Genomic DNA, 19,335 nt, shown 5'->3' with positions numbered 1-19,335 from the left:
AATTATTACTTTGACACATAATGGATAGACAGTACCCCTCCAGATATTTAGGTTAGTGGCTACTTTTTGGTTTTTCTGTCACTTATGTGCAGACTACAAAAATACGGAACTAGATCAACATTCAGATTTTGGAACTGTTTGGTTTTTGTGTTTTTTAGAAAGATCCACTTAGGAATGGTATGTTTAATGGTATAACACAAACAGCCAAACATTTAAATATATGTTGAAATGAGCACATTCTGGGGATTATATTAAGGATATAATTGAAAGCTAATGCTGTGTCCTCTTGAGACTAAAGAAATTAGTGTTTAATAAAACACTGTGTGGTAATCATTGAGGCTTTTCTTTGCTGGGTAAGGAAGTATTTGACCTGACTACAATTTTTTTATGAGGGCATTTCAGAGTCAAATGGCACAATGTGCCATCCTACTGGGGAAACTAATTAGTGTGATAAAATGATGGTAAACATTCTATTCTTTCCATGTGGTAAATTTCTAATGCTAGGTTATATAATAGAAGTCATTATTGAATATATCTCTATTTACTAATTCTAGAAGCTCAAAATGAGATAGAATTCTGGGAAATTATCACTTATCTCAATCAGAATGAATAGCTAGAAAATAGACCATAATGGAAAGGGCCAGGCAAATCTATGGGTCAAAACAAAGTCTGTGTCCAGGAGCTATTCATCTGTGAATAGTGAGCATGTAAAGATGATCCAGGATAAGAAAATCTCTTTAGGGGAAAGGACCCAACTAAATTGAGTACAGTGACATAAGTTGGTCCAGATTTTGAGATCTACCATTTTAACCCAGCCAGTAAAGGAATAGATGATGAAAGAAAGCCCAGTAAGCATGATTTATGCAAAGTCTGAGAATCAAAGGAATTTTTAGGAAACCAAAGAGGGATGCTACCACTCAGATCCCAACATGAAGGAAAACAAAGGCAGGATGATTAAGGTCAGGTTAAGGTGTACAGAGCCTCAGATGAGAAAAAAGGAAGATATCTAGCTCCAAGGCACTAATGTCACAAGAATGACTCAGTTCTGAGATAGAGGACCATAAAAATTGAGACATATGTATACTATCCCTTACTTAGAATATAGACTGGCCCTAGTAAATGTAGACCTGAGCTTGAAGGTGAGACTTTCGTAGGTGCAACTGCTAGTCAGGCTTCCCTGTGTTTAGGAATAGGTTTAGGAGCCTAAAGGACATGATAGACAGGACATTATGTAATCATCAAAATATATTAACCTTCCACTGGATATTCTTGTTATGTGACCTTATATATACTGCTTTTGCAAATCTTTTACCAACCATAGTACAGTTGACCCTTGAACAACACAAGTTTGAAGTGCACAGGTCTATTTACACATGGATTTTTTTTTCAATAAATACCGTACAGTGCTATAAATGCATTTTCTCTTCCTTATGATTTTCTTAATAACATTTTCTTTTTTCTACCTTACTTTATTGTAAGAATATAATACATGATGCACATAACATACAAAATGTGTTCGTGTTATCAGTAAGGCTCTGGTCAACAGCAAGCTATTCATTGTTAAGTTCTTGTAAGTCAAAAGTTATACTTGGATTTTTTATTGCATGGTGGGGGGGGTTGGTGCCCCTAACCCTCATGTTGTTCAAGGGGCAATGGTTTAGTTAACTTCTTATTTTATTGTATTTTATTTTATTTTTTTAGTTTAGGTGAGTTTGAGTAGCTTTTTTGCCATTTGCAACAAAAAGAAATCTGAGCAGTATTAAACAGACACAGCCTCTGCTGGTACATAGTCTGCTGGGGAGACTTAGAGTTAGGTAGGCAATGCCAAGGAGGTGGCCGAGGTGCTGGTACTGGGAAATGCAGGTTGCATAGAAAAGGAAGCTGACTGTGCCAGAGAAAACATCCCAGAGTAAAGTGTCATTTAGGCTGAAACGAAAGCATCTCCAGATGAGGGAAGAGCTGCAGGCAGATGGAACAGCATATTGGAAGTTTCCAAGGCAAAAGAATGCAAATCATCTTTGAAAAAATCCAAGTTCTGTCTGTCTAGCAGGTGGTCAGCAAGGAAGGGAGGTTAAGAGAAGACTCTGGTGAGGTAAGTGAAAGCAGATGTTGAGGGGTCTCATCAAAGCTGCCAAGGATTTTGAACATTAATCCAAGGAAAATGGGCATATGACCACTATTTATTCATTCACTTATTTGATTACCAAAATATATTAGGACTTTCATTTCTTGGTGCCTTGGTTTTCTCATTTAACATAAATTCAATGGGTTCAGGTGGCTCCTTCAGGGAATCTGAGAATTTAGGAGTATTTTATGTTAATGACTGATACTCTTTCTTCTCTCATCTTTATTTTTGTTGACTATTTCAGTTTACAAACTCAATAGTAAGCTGTCGAGTCCTATATTTGGGTCATGTGGAAAAATAATTATATAAATTTCCATACACAATGGCCCCATCAATCTAGAAAAGTATGCTGCATAGTCTGTGTTAAAAAGCATCCACTGAATTGTTCAGTCTAGTTATTCTGATTCTATAAGAACTTGCAGATGAATCAATAGTGTTGGCAGAGGTAATTGGTTAAAGTGGCATATTGTGAATTAGTTATCTTTGTCAGATGAACATAGTAAAATATTTGTGCAGAATTCGTATAGGTAACATGGGAGTTCAACTTTTTTTTTTTTTTTTTTTTTTACTTAATCTATATGCCCTGGAACAAAGGAGGTAAGGTTAATAAATTAATCAACAGTGAGGGTGAAATTATACAGATTAAAGACTTCTACTTAACAAAAATCTCTTTATTGCCTCTTTTGTCTAGTGGTAATGATGCTGAGAAGTGGAACGGTTGCCATCACACCTCGAGACAAATGCTGTTCAGTGCTTGATTAAGACGAAGGCCAGTCCTGCTATTCAGCTCCATTGTAGGCACTCATCCACTGCGGTGGTGAAATAATGACAACAATGCTATTATTCATCTAAAGGTTGTACTGGCAGTTTTGCTATTAAAAAGTGGGCAGGTGGATTAGGGGACTAGACGGGACCTAGAAAGGACTCTTAGCTAATCTTAGATAGATACAACTGATCTTGCTTTTTAGGGTTTTCAGGAAAAGAACATTTCTATCCTTTATCTATAAAAGGTATCTCAGAATTTGTCTGTCCTGCCAAGGGATGTGTTGCTTCTTCATTTATTTACTTGCTCGCAAATTCAACAATTATCTGTATAGGGTCTATCGTGTATTAGGCAATAAGGCAAATATGAGTCTATACTTTAGGGTCTTTATAATCTAGAAAGGAAAAAGGGAAGTAAAAGAAAATATGATGAATAATGATAAATATTATAATAAGCAAAATATATAGGGCCACAGGAGCCCCTTATGTGTATTTCTCACTTAGACTAGGGGATTGGGAAAGGCTTGTTAGAGGAAGTAAGTTTTAGGGTGTCTGAAGCAAAAATAAGAGTCTCCAAGTGAAGTCAAGTTTGAGATGGGGCAGAGAAAGGGGGATAAAAGAGAATTTTCTAGGCAGAGGAAAGCATGTGTGAGGGCTGGAAGTTAAAAGGTTTCAGGCTATATTCCAGGATCTTGATAGCCTTGGGTATCAGGTTAAGGATGGACTTTTTACAGGAGGTATTATTCCTATTTTTCTTTGCGTTCTGGGTCATATGTCATCCATATTACAAAAATTGTGCGATCTCATTATGCTCCTTTTCATACTTTTTGGTGGTGGGTTTCCTCCAGAGGTCTGGGCCTAGGCGTCCATATGACTTGGAAAGAGAGATGTGGGCAAAGTTCTCCCTGGAGCTCTGGTAGGGTTAGGGCTCCAGGATGATGAATCCCCAGTGGAGAAGAGGTAGTAACTTAAGAGTACAGCTCTGACATAACAAAATCCTCAAAACTCAATTTCTCTTCTTCCAAAATATAAGACTTTGGGAGAGTTAACACAAATTTACAACTTCCTTCCCATATACGTTTTACGTGAAAACCGTAATAAAAAATATCTTCCTTATGATGATTCAAAGAATGAGTGAGAGGAACACCTTAAGACACTGAATAACGTTGTTACTGTTGTCTTTGTCATTATTATTCCTATCTCATCCGATTCAGAGGGGGTAGAAGAAGCCAGTTTATTCACTGTTACTGAAAAAAAAAAGCCATCACTTCTCTTATTCTCTATTCTTTAGATTGATTTCAGAATCATGGAATCTTGTTCCCAGACTTTGACTTCACCATCCCAGCCATGAGCGATCCATAAGCTGCCAGATGTATAGCCTGGATTAAAAACCCCTGGGTGTGTATTTGTCACTAATTTTGGGGAATATTTGAGTGATGACAACTCCAAATCGAATTAACATCTGGTAAGGTGTCTCTGTTTCTGACAGCATAAGGCTGGAATATGGCTTTCCCCCCAGTTGTGAGAGAAGATGGGAGACTATCATCAAAGCTCCTTAGTGACAGTCACAGTGACATCTGCTTTTTAGACCTGGACCCTGTTTTCTTAGAACTGGGATTTGATGCATTATATATTTTTTCTTCTTGAGGGAGAATAGTGAAAGCAGACCTAAGCATACCACAATCATGAAGTACTGATTGTTTAAAAGGCAGAAAGGTCATGAAGACACAGGAAGGGAAAACCACATGCTAGAATCACTAATTCTAAGCCCCAGTGGAAGATGAATAGGCTCTTATTTATACATACTGGTCTCAACACTGAGGCTACTTAGGATAAGAGGCAGAAAGGCCCCCATTTCAAATTACCAGGCATCTGCAGCTAATGACTGTATTCAGTTATAGTGCATATGGCAGGTGAATGTTCTCCTCTCAGACTTGTTCCTGCTATTATCCAGATAGCTACTCTTGTTTTCTTTTTGCTTTTTTTCTTGCTAAAATCACAGAGCTGAGCAAAGTAGTAGCAAGCCATCGGGACCTGCTAATCAAATCTGAGAGACTAGGGCTCCAATCTCAGCTCATCATATGACTTAAGAGGCCCTCATTTAGACAGGATCTGAAAAGTCCCTTCTAAAGCCTTTACAAAGTGAGAATAATCTTCATTAAGTGCTACAGATTTCACGGGAAAAAAATGGATTAGGGGCTTGTCACAGGAAAGATAATTAATGTGCTGGAAAGAAGTATAGGCAATAGAAAGAAAAATTTCTCCATGAAAAGAAAAGAAAAAAAATTTACAACAGCTAGGGTAGAGAATGATTAAATGTTAAGAAGTAGTTCCTGCTGGCTTGATTTTTACGGTATAATTGAGAGAGAGACAGAGAGATGGGATGGGAAGAGACACATACACATATACACAAAGAAAATAACTCACATACACAAAATATAATCTCAGGATTAAAAGGTACATGAAAGGTTGTGTGTTATTTATCTTTCCTGGATCTAAAAAGATTAGATCTTTTACTATGTTAAAGTCCTCTAAAACATCTTGCTAAATTGCCCTTCAGTATATTCTTGGTCAAAATATTGTTGTGGGTTGGGAAATTATTTTGAAGTTATTTTCTAAGTTATTTTATAGCTAAAGAAGTCTTAGACAGCGATTTTTCTCTCCACTGTTTAATTCAGCTATCTTGCTGCTCATAGTTCTTGCTGAAATTGGTGTTATTTCAGGCCCTGAAGCAAATGGTCCTTTGCCCCTTTTCTAATTTCCTCCTTTCCAGACAGCAGGACTTGGCTTTTTATCAAGGAATCAAATGCCCACCCAATGGGCCTGCTGGGACTTTTTCCAACTAAAACACATTTCTTTTCCTGCGAATGTGTAATCATTTGCAAGTGAGTACACGGCTGAAAACCTGTTGATAGGAAATGCTGGAAGAGCCAGTTCTTTTTCTGTGGTGCTAGATATATCTTGGACACAAATAATTAATAATCATGACTAGCTATTTATTTATTTAATTATGACTGCCATAAAAATTAGAAAATGGCAGAAAAGAAGACATCATCTATTTCTGAGGTAGGGTGTCATATGATGTCTATACTTGGGTGGGATTGTACTGAACTCAGAATCAAGTCCTAAGCTTTGCATTTCAATTGTATTCTATCCAATTGAAATATATATTGTTATGACTACGATGTATCTGGTTCCATGTTAGGCACACACACAAAATCTAAAAATGAATAAGGCATGGTGTTCTAGAGGAGATAGACACAAATAACCTCAATAAAATGAAATGGTCATAATATAGGATGAGCAAAATGCAATATTGTACTGGGAGATATCCTCAGTGCTGTTTGGGAGTTGTGTATCAGTTCAGATTTCATGGAGGAGGTGACCTTGGAGATGGGGCTTAAAGAATTGAGTAGGGATCACCAGGCAGAAAATTGGAAAGGACATTTCAACGCCATCTGAATTATCTTGTGAAACAAAAATGTGATCATGACATTCTTTTGCTCCAAAAATTCCAATGAACCCACATTATTTAAATTTTTTAAAAACCCAAATACTTAGAACTCATCATTTTAAGTATTTTATAAACATATGCCTGTCAATGTGAAGCTTTTCTAGTGTCCTTGAGGGCCGTTTCTACGCACAGAAAAGACTATTGGTGATTCTTTTGGATTTTCAATTAATATTTGACGTATTATGGATCCAACTTAATTTTTCCTTAATCTTTTACATTCAACTCAGGAATCTTATTATTCTATTAACAATGTAGCTTATTTCAGCAACCACTTTCAAGGGGATCTTTAAAACCTAATTAATTAAAATTGTTTAAACATTTTAAATTAAATTTATAAATTTAAAATACTTGATTTTTAAAAGATCCAAAACTGGCTAATTAATAAGTAAAATCTTTCTAAGTACTTAAGTAAATCTTAAGAAATCCAATTAATTAAACTTTAAAATATGATGAAATTTAAGTTCTTTTAAAATGCCTTGGTGCTATTTATAAACTAGTACAATCTTCCATGACTTTGAAATTAAAATAAAAAGTTTAATAAATTACCTAATTATACAATTTAAATGGGAATCACAGAACTAATGCATTGGATACTCCAACATGCCAAATTCTCTTATGCATTAAAAATATAAAAATACCAAGAATACACAGATTGTGTTTATATGTTACTCTCAAATTAATTAATACTAAGGGTTTAGTTTGCTTCATCAATTGTTTCTAATTCCCTAAGTTATATGACACTTAGCTACTGTAGCAGAGATTGCTAGCTGCCATACAATTTCTAGTCTCTCATTCTTCCTTAGCAAGAGGGATCTTGGTTTTATTCAGGGTAGCAGTAGCCCAGAGAAATTACATTTCCCAACTTATTTGCATCTAAGTGTGGCCATGAGATCAACATCTGGCCAATGAAGTGAGTGTTGTGTGTGACTTCTAGTAGAGCTGTTTAAAGGAAAATTACTCATTTGGGAATAGAGTCCTTTTTATCTTTTTGCCTTCTTTTTTTTCCCCAGCTGCCATCTTGAACTACAAGGTGACTTTGAAGATCAAACTAGAAAGACTCTAGGTGATTGTAGAGTTTGCTAGGGCTGCTATAACAAAATGCCACAAATTAAACAACAGAAATTTTTTGTCTCACAGTTTTAGAGGGTAGAAGTCCAAGGTCAAGGTGCCAACAGGTTTGGTTTCTTCTGAGGCCTCTCTTTTTTGCTTGGAGATGGCAGGCTTCTCCCTGTATATTCACATGGTTACCCTGGTGGTCTGTGTGTTGTCTGTGCCCTAATCTCCTCTTATTATAAGAACACACTGAATTAAAGCCCACCCATATGATCTTATTTTACCTTAATTTCCTCCTTAAAGGCCCTATCTCCAAATATAGTCATAGTCTGAGTTACTGGGGATTAGGACTTTAACATGAATTTTGGAGGATCACAGTTCAGCCTATTTATTACAGTTGCTATGTGATGAATGTCTGTGTCCCTCAAAATTTATACATTGAAGCCCAATCCCCAGTGTGATGGTATCTGGAGGTGGGGTTTTGGGGAGGTACACTGATCATGGGAATGAAATGAATGGGGTTAGTGTCCTTATAAGAAGAGATATAAGAGACATAAGAAAGTTTGCTCCTTTTCTTGGCAATGTCAGAATAACAGCAAGAAGGTGGCTATCTGTAAGCCAGGAAGTGGACATGGGATATGCCGGTGCCTTGATCTTAGACTTCTCAGCCTCCAAAATTGTGAGAAATAATGTTTGTTGTTTAAGACACCAGTCTATGGTATTTTTGTTATAGCAGCTTGAACTGACCAAGACAACAGTGCCATAAGAACCGATAGGATTTTACCACATCATGGAAGTCAAGGATGGCTTCAAAGAACTGCTGAATGAACAAAAATGTCAAGAATGGAAATTAACAATTGAAGATATGGTGGTAGAGAAGGGTCTTGTCCTGGAGGAGAAAATGTGAGAACAAAGGCCTGTGGGGGAAAGGAGGACATATGGCTGGATTTCTAGAGGGACGGAGCACCTGGTGGGAGGAATAACTAGAAAGGAAGTGGAATGAGACCAGGCAGGGTCAGGTAGGTTAGGGATTTCTGTCTTACCCAAGAGCAAAAGAAATCTGATTATTTGAAACAAGGGTGGCATGGTCAGATTTGCATTTTGAAAAGGACACACTGGCTGCAGTTTGGGAAACAAATTGGAGGGATGCCAGAATCAATGGAGGAAACAATAGAACAAAGAAGAGAAAAATACATAGGCCTGGGTCTGGAGGAGTGCCAACATTTAATGGCTGGGGAGTAAAGGATAAGCCTATAAACTTTTTCCAAGAAGTTGCTCTTAGAGGAGGTGAGAGAAAGATTAGTAGCTGAAGAAGGGCATAGGGCTTAGATTTTGTTTTTCTAATTGGAGAGATATGAGCATGCTCCAAATTTGATGGGAAGCCACTGTGGAAAATGACTTGACAATTCCTGGAAAATTTAAGCAAAGAATTACCATATGACCTAGCAATTCCACTCCTAGGTATATATCCAGAGGAACTGAACACAGGTGTTTAAACAAAAACTTATACACAGATAGCCAAAAGGTGGGAAAGGGAAAGCCCAAATATCTGTCGGATGATGAACAGATAAATAAAATGTGCTATATTCCTACAAGGAATATTATTTGGTCACAAAAAAGAATGAAGTACTGATACATACCACAATTTGAGTGGACTTCAAAAATACTGAGCTAAGTGAAAAAAGCCAGACACAAAGGTCATAGATTACATGATTTTGTTTATGTAACATATCCAGAACATGTAAACCCATAGAGCTAGAAAGCAGATTAGTGGTTGCCAGGGGCTATAGGGAAGGAGAAATGGGGAATGACTGCTTAACGGAAACAGGTTTTCTGTTGGGCTGATGAAATATTTGGAGTTAGATTGAAGTGATGGTTGTCCAACATTGTGAATATACTGACTCACTCAGTTGATACTTTAAAATTTTAATTTTACTTTATGTGAATTTTACCTCAACTTTTTTTAAAGGAAAGAAGTTCCTGGGAAACCTGAGATGAAAGGCAGAGAAAAACATTAATAAAGAGTGGTAGGTTTCTGAGAATTTGTGAAGAGATAAAATTAAAGAAAAGTAGAGAGATTATCGAAAATAAGTATGTGGCACAGCTCCTTTGTGTTAACAGGCAGAAAGTAAGAAAGATGGGCATCTATACATGGGTTTGTGCATTTCCGTTGAGGAAAGCCCCTATTAGTACATCTATTTTCTCTATGAATTAACATGTGAGATCACCATGTGCTGAAAGCAAAGGGGCTGAAGGATGAGCTAAAGACTTTAGGATAATTAAAAAAAATTTTTTTAAGTCATTGGAAAAAGTGAGACAGTGTAGACTAGAGATATTAAGATAGTCGGAGTTGGTTAAGTTAATAGCATGTTTGGGATTGGGCTTCTGAAGTTTTAAAGGAATTAACCAGTCTGCCATTTTATGTGATTTTTTTCTCCCTAGCTATATTTACCTATGCAGGTACAGGCATGGAGAAAGAGTTGGATAACTCAGGATTGGTGTTTTTCTGGACCTGTATAATGAAAAGATAGCAAGAGAGTTAAGATAGCAACAAAAATGCTTGAAACCAAAAGTCATGAAATGAGGTTATCTCAGGAGGAAAATGAGGAGAGAAAAAAAATCTAATGATTAAGTAGGAGAAAATAGAGGGCTCAACCCACTAGAAGTGCTGATGAGGTTGAATAAAGGCCAAGGGGTACCCAATCCAGCATGCTAAAGGTAGGATTGTGAATAAGAAGGGGAATTAGTGAGTCTGGTTATGGAATGGGTATAAAATAGATGTAATGACAAGAACTAGGGGCTGCATGGAATGGAGAACAACTTGAGAGAGGCCAAAAAACTGAAAGCTGAGGATGCTGAATGGGTCAATAGGTCATCCATGTACACACGGAGATCAAGCTTTCAATGGGGCTTAGATGATAAAAACCAAGTTTGGGGCTGGATGCCAAAACCTTTCATTAAAGAAAGGGAATAACTTGGGTACAGATGGGATGGTAAAAATTAGTAAAATCAAATAGAATTGGTCTAAATGAGCGGGATTTGAGAAGACAGGCTGGGAGGCAGTCTAAATGCAATAATAGGGAAAGATGACAATATTAATACTATCTCCTGGCCCTAGAATAGTTGAGGCATGGGATGATAAACAGTGACCTATAAGTGTGTTGCAAAGCAACAGTGTCATTGAGGAAGAGGTCCATTTTAATTAAGGCAGGAAGATGGAGGAAACCCTTGAAAAGGGAGTTGAGAGTATTGTTTATGTATCAGACAGGGACTGGTGGTCAAGAAAACAGAAACTATTTCATGTCTTTCATATTGTGGGAATTTAATTCAAGGAACTGGTTACAAAACATCTGGCAGGACAATAGGAACAAAAGGAGACAGAGGAGGTGGCTGAAGGGGTACAAGTGGAGAAGTGGATTCTTGGAGATCAGAAGCTCCTAATACCCATAAGCCGACCCTTGCTGCTGTGCTACTGGAGAAACTGTCACAATCAGTTCTGGATCCACCTCACCCAGGGCTAAAACCACTTAGAAGGCGCTGCCCTGGCTCGGCTGCCGGAATCCAGAATTCTCTGACGCCTACTGTCACAATTGCCAGCAATTACCACACCATCAGAGCCGGAAGCAAGAAACTGCTCCCTTCCATCCACCTTCTGTTCTCCACACTGTCTTCTACTGGCAGAAGGAAGGCAACTGGCAGGGGGCCTGCAGAAATATGTTTTCAATCTCCCAGCCCCAGCAATGTAGATCCAAGTGGGGAAGGGTAAGTGTGGGCTGAAAGAAAACACTGAATAAGTGGAAGGGGGGATAGCTTGCTGGTTATAGATAAGCTATTCAGGGGGGGGGCACAGTGAAGGGTTTGGATGGTGATATAGAGGTGATAACTGGGTCAGAGATAAAGTGAGGGGAATAATGAGAAACATCCTTTATCCTAATTCTTCATTGAAAACTGGAGAAAATAGAACCAAATGGAAGAAAATGTCTGCAACTTCCCACCACCACCTCGAATAACCCACCGAGATCTATCTTGACTCCTGTTCTTTTTTTTTTTTTTTTTTTTTAAATTTCTTTATTCAACAGAGATAGAGACAGCCAGCGAGAGAGGGGACACAAGCAGGGGGAGTGGGAAAGGAAGAAGCAGGCTCATAGAGGAAGAGCCTGATGTGGGGCTCGATCCCATAACGCCGGGATCACGCCCTGAGCCGAAAGCAGACGCCCAACCGCTGTGCCACCCAGGCGCCCCTTGACTCCTGTTCTATGCATGAACTTGCCAGCTTCTTAACCAAAGCCAATACCGTCCCTTCTCTCTTACTCGAGGATAACACTCTCGTATCAGTTACTTTTTTCTTTCTCTATTGCTTCATTCCCATCAGAATAACTATGGTGTAATTTCTCTCATTAAAAAAATAATAAAAGGAAAAGATGGAAGCAAGTAGGGAAGGAAGGAAGGAGGGAAAGAAAGAAACCCCTTTCCTGAGGCCATTGTATCCTAAATTGCAGTAAATGGCAACTCTATCTCTCCATTGCTCAGGCCAAGAACCTTGGGATCTTCTTTCCTTCTTTCTCTCACTGTCCCCAACCACTTACATCCTTTTCACCAATCTATCTTTTGAATCTTGGCAGCTCTATCTTTAAGGTACATCATCACCTATGACCACTTTTACCATTGTTATCTTAGTCTATTCTACACACACAGCCAGATGATCCTTCTAAAATATTTGAGGTTATGCCTCTTCTTTTCTCAGAGCCATCTAAAAACCTTCCCTTCTCATCTAGAGTAAAACCCAGAGTCCATTTATTTGCTGACAGGCTTCTACAGGATGTGTTCTGTCTCCACTTTGACCTTACTTCATTCTTGCCTCCCCTTCAATTATTCTGCTCCAGCCTCACAGGTCCGTTCCTGAAACATACTAGACATGCCTCAGGGCCTTTGCACTTGCTATTCTCTCTCTGCCTGAGATAGTCTTCCCACAGTTACTCACATGATTCATTCATTCACTCCCTTCAGGTCTCTGCTCAAATGTCATCTCTATGAGAGCTTTTAAAACTAATCTCTTTAAAGAAACACTCCTACCCTCTTAGGGCTTATCACCAGCTGCCATAATATTTATCTGATTATTTCTCCCTTCTCTGTCTTCTTCCACCGGAAGATAGGATTCAGGAGGGCAGGGACTTTGTTTTCTTCTTTGCTATGTCTTCAGAATCCACACAGTGCCTAGAATGTTATAAGCACTGATGAATGAAAATATAAAAGCATGGAGGACAGATAGATAAATAAGCTACATTTTATGAGGAAGATACCACACCTGTTGCCTGGCTCTGCTCTCTAGCTTTGGATATAACTCTGATACCCTTGACACTTGTAAAATCTAAAAACTCTCGGCAGAGGCCACTGTCATTTCATTCTGACCCTTTCCCTTTCTACCCTGAACCAAATGCACTCACTTATAATTCTAGATCAAGCATTTTAGTTTCCATTTTTGAAAGGTTGAGAATTGTCTTTGATTTGTTTTCTTAATTTACACCTGAGAAAGAACACAAAACAGTTAATACTGATGAAAAAGAATATCTTAATCCATGAAATGTCCTGATTTCAAGTAAATGTCTCTTAGACTTGGTGGTGGTTTTGATTAAGAATATGAAAATTGAACTCCAAGTTCTGAATTTTAGGCAGAAAAATCTAGACTTCTGAAACACATTGATTGATTTATTTTTTTTTAAAGATTTTATTTATTTATTTGACAGAGAGAGAGATAGCCAGCGAGAGAGGGAACACAAGCAGGGGGAGTGGGAGAGGAAGAAGCAGGCTCACAGCAGAGGACCCTGATGTGGGGCTCGATCCCATAACGCCGGGATCACGCCCTGAGCCGAAGGCAGGCGGCTTAACAACTGAGCCACCCAGGCGCCCCTGCAACACATTGATTTCTATCTAGCAGAAGATCTGAGGTATATGTTATTTTCCCCAAGCAGTGTACTTTTTCTTTGGACCTCATAAAGGGCAGGATAACTTGTTTAGAAAATGTACTTATACATTTTCTTCTGTGTTGAATACTTTGGTTGCATTTGAGTGATTATTAGTGAATTATTCTGATGCCCTTTAGGGATATGGATATGTGCCAAAGTGACTGTGCTCTCCACTCACACCCTGGCCTCCTCCCTCCAGGACACACAAGTGAGGAGCTGGGAATGAAAGGGTGCAGGCAGAGAGAAAGCAAGAAAGAGCAATAACAGAGAAGAAAAGTATGCCTGACAGGCGGGAGAGAGTTGAAAAAAAGGCACTGGAAAAAATCTGAGAGGCCAGCTTTGGGGGTAGAGAACAGCTGTACTGCATATTGCTTTCTGACAAATCAGTTGAAATGCTTCATAAAAGTCCTCAACCCTTTCAGCAAATAAAGGGATTTTTGTTTTGTTTTGTTTTGTCTTTTTCTTTTGAAAAGCATATAATGCGGTTGAGAAGGCAATGTTTAATTAAGGAGAAACAGTTCAGTTTCTGTGAGTAAATTAATATCTACCTTTAGGCAACTTGGTGGAGTGTTTCATAAGTCAAATGGAAGACTCTGGAAAATAAAGAAGAGTTCAAGTAGCTGATCCTATGAAAACAGATTAAGATCTAAGATTTTTAGAGGAATAGACAAGGACATTTTCAAAAGGTCCTTGTAGTAAACCTGTTTTGTATTGATTAGGCAAACCAAATCAGACAATTGGACACATTTGGTCAATTCAATTTTCAGAAGAACATCCCCATAGTTATATGGTATGGTGGTGATCTGGAGACCCAGGGTGAGGAGGACTTCTGGGAATCCGGCTTGATATGATTATTTAAGTTGCTCATTTTACTTGACAGGTCTGTGAGATTGAGACTGAAAGTTTTGCTTTGTTTGTAATTCAATACCTGTATACACTAAAGAAAACTCCATCTCCATGTTAGCAGATCATAGCAGATGACTGAGAAAAAATTTTTTAAGTTGTTGTTCTGGTGCTTTCTGTCTTACTGCAAGGTTGGGGGTGGGTGGGTGGTGGTGTTCAGGGAGTATTTTAGTATTTTTTTAAACATGGAGGCTCCGACAGGTATAGTTGAGGGGGGTATGACTACGATAAAGAGTAAGACAGAGAAAATGTCTTCTACTGAGGGGCATAAAAATACACGCAGGCACAATGGAGGTCATATACCAACCCTTTATATATGAAAATCCAATTGGAAGAATTGAAATAGATGGCAATATTTTTTAGACTTTGGAGGATGAGCAAGACTTAAATGGGCAGAGTGAAGGGGTTAGAGAATCATTCCAGAAAAAGGAAACAGCATGAGGAAAGCTATGGGGACATAAAGAGATAGATCCAAGTTCATAAGGACATTAATAAGAGAAAAAAGAGAAGGGAAGAGAAGGAAGAAAGAAGGGTAGGAGGGAAGGAAGGAGGAAAAAGGTAGGAAGGAAGGGAGAAAGAAAATAACCAGATTATTAAAAGGCTTTGGATTCCAGGCTAAAGAATTGGTTGGAGAAAGGAAACCCATGGAAATCTCTTCAGGAGGGAACTAAAATCAATAGTACCTTGCAATGGTTTCTGAATCTTTTCATATTATTATCTCATATATTTAATCAGTAGATAAATTTGTTGCTAGGCTAACAAGATTAATTAAAGAAGTTTATGCTGTTACAAAAAAAACTAAGTCGTTAAAAGTTACATCTTCTTGGATTGCATTTTTAAATTAAGACTAAATTATTAGCAGACCTTTAATCTCTACTTTAGTATTTCAAATTTAAATCAAAATACCATCACAGAACATGAACCAAGTAAATACCAGCACCAGTTTATAAGCTAGTACTGCGCTAAACTTACGAAGAAAGCTTAAGTAAACTTTAATTTCTGCTTTTAGGAAAAAGTTTTCCTTATATAAATCATCTATCTCATTCCTCAATTTGGGATATAAAATAAGGTCCTATTTCACTTAATCCGTGCTGACATCAAATGTTTCTTTGTACTTAAAAAAAAAAAGCTGTTCCTTTTTGGTTTCTTTCTGATTCTATTATGCACATTTGAGCAAACAGGACAGAAACATTTACGACAAAAGTCTGTGATGGTTTCCCCCAGCCAGTACAGGGGTGGTGAGCTGGATTCCACAGGACCCCTGGCTTGTGGCTTGGGTGCATGTGGCCTGGGCAACCACACTACTTCTCCTTGGGGGCTTAAGAGGGAGAGGGGACAGCTCCTAGCGCTATAGAGTTCTTTTTCAGAGCAGCATTCATAGGCAACTCCTCCATGGCCCAAGTTTAGAGCTGCCAACTGAGACTCAGAAAGTTTCTAGTGAGTCCACTTACTGAGTTTTGTGGGTCTCTTGAGCATGTCTTTAAAACGTGCTGTTGGGAATGTTAGCAAGGTTGGAAGCTGCCAAAAAAAATCTGCAAGTGTGGGAAGATGGGAGAAGAAACTTTTTTCTGATTGTTCTTTCAGTTTATCATCTCGCTGTCTCTACTACCCCCTCCCTTATCCCTGTCCCTCCCCCCACTTCCTTTCTCCCTCCTCCTCCTCCTTCACCGAAGCTCTCTCTAAATCTCTCTTTTCATCTAAGAAATTGTTAAAAGTTACAGCTTTTAGATGTAACTCTCTCTCCTTCTCCTCCTTCTCTCTCTCTCTCTCTCTCACACACACACACACACACACATGCACACACACACACATTTTGGGGGAAGAGCTGTAGTCTCTCACAGAATTTCTCTTCTCATCCCTGTCTTGAAAGTGTGTGTGTGTGTAGCACAGGAATTATGGAAAGACTGAAAAGAAAGTTAGCTATGGTTCCACTCCCTCACCTCTGAATCTGGCATTAGCCCATTTCTATATTTTCTGTAGGTGGTCCTAGATGATGGGGAAGGAAAAGCTTTGCTTGTGTCATGAATTACACTTTTTAATTTTCACAGGCTTTCAGGACATTCTGGACCTTTCAGTAGAGAATACTCTGAGCTGGAAGGTCAAGTTGGAGGGGGGAAATATTCCCCTCAGGCCCTCTGATGTCTTTTCGACTGCAGAATGCTGTGGGCTCTCACAGGGGGAGATTCCATTTGTCTGAGCCTGTGGAGTCTGACTCACTTGCCGAGGAGGGCAGAGTGCAGCCCTGAGTTGGGAGCAAGCCCCCCCCCCCGGCCTTAAAGGCACAGTGCATGGACTCTGGCTTAAGAGAGGAGAAGGACGCTAACAAGTAACTGGGCTGCTCCCCTGTAATTTCTAGGTGCATTGTTCATGTGTTCATCATTGATAAGCACAAATTCCAGTAAAAAGGTAATAGTTTACTTAAAATCTTCTTCACTTGGGAATGGAAAAATACATATTGGATTTTACATGCCCTTGTGAATTGAGATCACCTGCATCATCCACATGAAGAATAAGAATATTTATTGTATGATTAAGGTTCTGATCCATAGGGGGAGGAAAAATCATTTGCATGTCACGATTTATCCGCCTCCTTAATTCTCAGCCCACTCACTTCATAAATTAACAACAGGTAGCATCAATCTCTCTTCAAAATATGTAAGACACATGTAACCTGGGGGGCTCAGGCTTCGTGAGCTGGTGAAAATAGGTGTTGTCATTAACTCGAACACCCACATCTTAAAGCTCAAGACCCTGCTTGCTTGGCTGCAAGAAGTTCAGTGTTTTAGAGAATCCTCCTCCAAGTGCATTGCCATGGGGTATGCACATATATTTATAATCATCGCTTGTCCTTTCTGGCTGAGATGACCAATAAGCTACAACTCAACTGTCTCAAGCCTTGACACACCCAGAAATGGCTTTTGAGTCTGGCATTCTGTGTGCTGGGCATTGCCACTTGGATTTGGACATGCTGCAGCCCTGCCATAATTGCTGCTGGAGGGGCTAGAACCCAGTGACTTTCCCACACAGCTGGAATTATGATGCTGCCACTCAACTCTGGGGCCACTCCTGGGAGGTGGAAAGATGCCAATTACTTTTGTGATCTGTTCAGTTAATGGGTGGGGGTGAGACAGATTATTTTCCCTTGTACTTGACAGGTTTTAGATGTGTATGAAGAAGTAACTTATATTTAACATTTTTATTTGAGAAACTTTGATGTGTACTTCAATTTACTAGCTATCACCTTTAAAACTCTTTGACATGCAGAAATTATCTGGTTGATTTATCATTGTCTTTTGTAGGTTGACTCATTTAGGAATGACATGACATTTGCATTTGAAATCAGTACTGTATTTATTTCATTGTTCTGAGTCTTACTAAATAAATCTGTTTTTTTTGGATAATTGTGAGAAAAATAATAATGTAACAACCATTTTGAAATATATGGGTTATCCATAGTTCACAGCTTTTTCAACTTCAATCTTCACAAACTTTGCTCAGAATAGCAAAATGACCATGTTCCACCACAGGGAAAATTATGTTCCAGTACTGTGGATGGAGCAAGATTAATAATAGTAACAATAAAAACTTTAAGAACAAGCAATGTGATTTTGTCAATGTTTCTTCATTTCTAAAGTGAAAAGTTTCTTCATTCCTTAAAGAAGAAGGCAATAAAACTGATCTTAAATGTAAGGAAATAAAAATCTTCCTCATGAGGATAAAGATATAGAAGTCAAGACTGGCTGAACTTGGTTGAAGTCTGTCAATCTGTGGCTTAGGATCAGCACGAGGGCACATACTACACTGATTTTTAGAAGATGCTATTAGTCAAATTCTTGATAAATGGGATGGATTTTGCCTGTAGGGCTTCTTAAAAAACAATTATTTTCCTTATACTTGACACCCAGTTAGATTGCTATGTGTAGAATTTAGACTATCATTGATCAGAAAGAGAAAAGTTTGAAATAAAAACTGGAATTCTGTTCAAAAATCCCAAATACCAGTTACTTTCACTTATCTAAATTCAAAATATGGGAAGGAAAGGCAGTCATATAGTTAAAGTGAACTTTTATTGAATAGCTACTCTTTATCCCACATTTTTCTGATTCTTTACATGAATGTAGCCACTTACTCATCCCAACAACTCCCTGAAATAATACTATTATTATTTCCATTTTCAAGATAAAAAAACCAGGCTCGGGGAGGTTGAAGAGCCTGCCTCCAAACCCAGAGCTAGTTAGTGGGAGGGCTGGGATACAAAACCAAGCAGTGGGCTTGGAGCCTGCATTCTGAATCACCACAGGATGCCTTTTTGATGTGAATATGCCAGAGATGATGAAAATTCAGCAGAGAAAAGAACTGGAGGTCACAATGATCTCCTAACTGAGAAAGAGTATCTTAGAGAACCAAAGTCTCTGTACTGCAAATACTTTCTTTTACAGATGAAGAAACTAGCCAAAGTAACTCAGATGACTTGCTGGAGGTTACTTACAGCTTTTTGGTAGCAGGGCTGAGACTGGAGACTAAGTAGGTTTTCCTGCCTTTCATTAATTCAACCACTGTTTGTTGTACCAAGCACGTTTTAAGGTATTGAAGATACAAAGCAACACAATACATGAGGTCCCTACCCATAGGAAGATTACATTATGACAAGAACGGAGACTTACTATTCCACTAGGTTACCAAGGAAGACTGTGCAACACTCATGTTAAAATATTGGAAAAGTGAGGACAGACTGTAAGAGAGAGGAGTGGGCTTACCATCAGTTCTACCCCATTTTATGGATGAACTTACTAAGACTCATGCATAATAATATGTCAGAGTTGGAAGTGTCAGAAGCAAGCAAGATTCAAACCCATCTTGATTTCCCTTCACAGTGAATGGAGAGAGAGAGTATGTGTGTGTATACAAGTGTGTGTAAAAAGGACACTACAACCTCCTGGATAGAGCAGCACTTCACATGAATCAGCAAAGCTAGTTAGAGCAAGACACCTAGTCCAACTGCCTGGAACCAAAGA

The 19,335-nt window shown here is 38.6% G+C and overlaps 1 long non-coding RNA gene across 1 annotated transcript; it reads left to right on the top strand.

The window, feature by feature from the left end:
• The first annotated feature begins 4,103 nt into the window (after window positions 1-4,103).
• Window positions 4,104-17,530, top strand: LOC117803707. The gene is made up of 3 exons (XR_004627666.1): window positions 4,104-4,285; window positions 7,412-11,216; window positions 16,369-17,530. It is a non-coding gene; the product is annotated as an uncharacterized LOC117803707 (long non-coding RNA).
• The last annotated feature ends 1,805 nt before the right edge of the window (window positions 17,531-19,335 follow it).

The sequence above is a fragment of the Ailuropoda melanoleuca genome, chromosome 1, assembly GCF_002007445.2.
Source record: "Ailuropoda melanoleuca isolate Jingjing chromosome 1, ASM200744v2, whole genome shotgun sequence".
NCBI classification, from domain to species: Eukaryota; Metazoa; Chordata; class Mammalia; order Carnivora; family Ursidae; genus Ailuropoda; species Ailuropoda melanoleuca.
The sequence above is the reverse complement of the archived record's forward strand: the minus strand, read 5'-3'. Positions and strand labels throughout refer to the sequence as shown.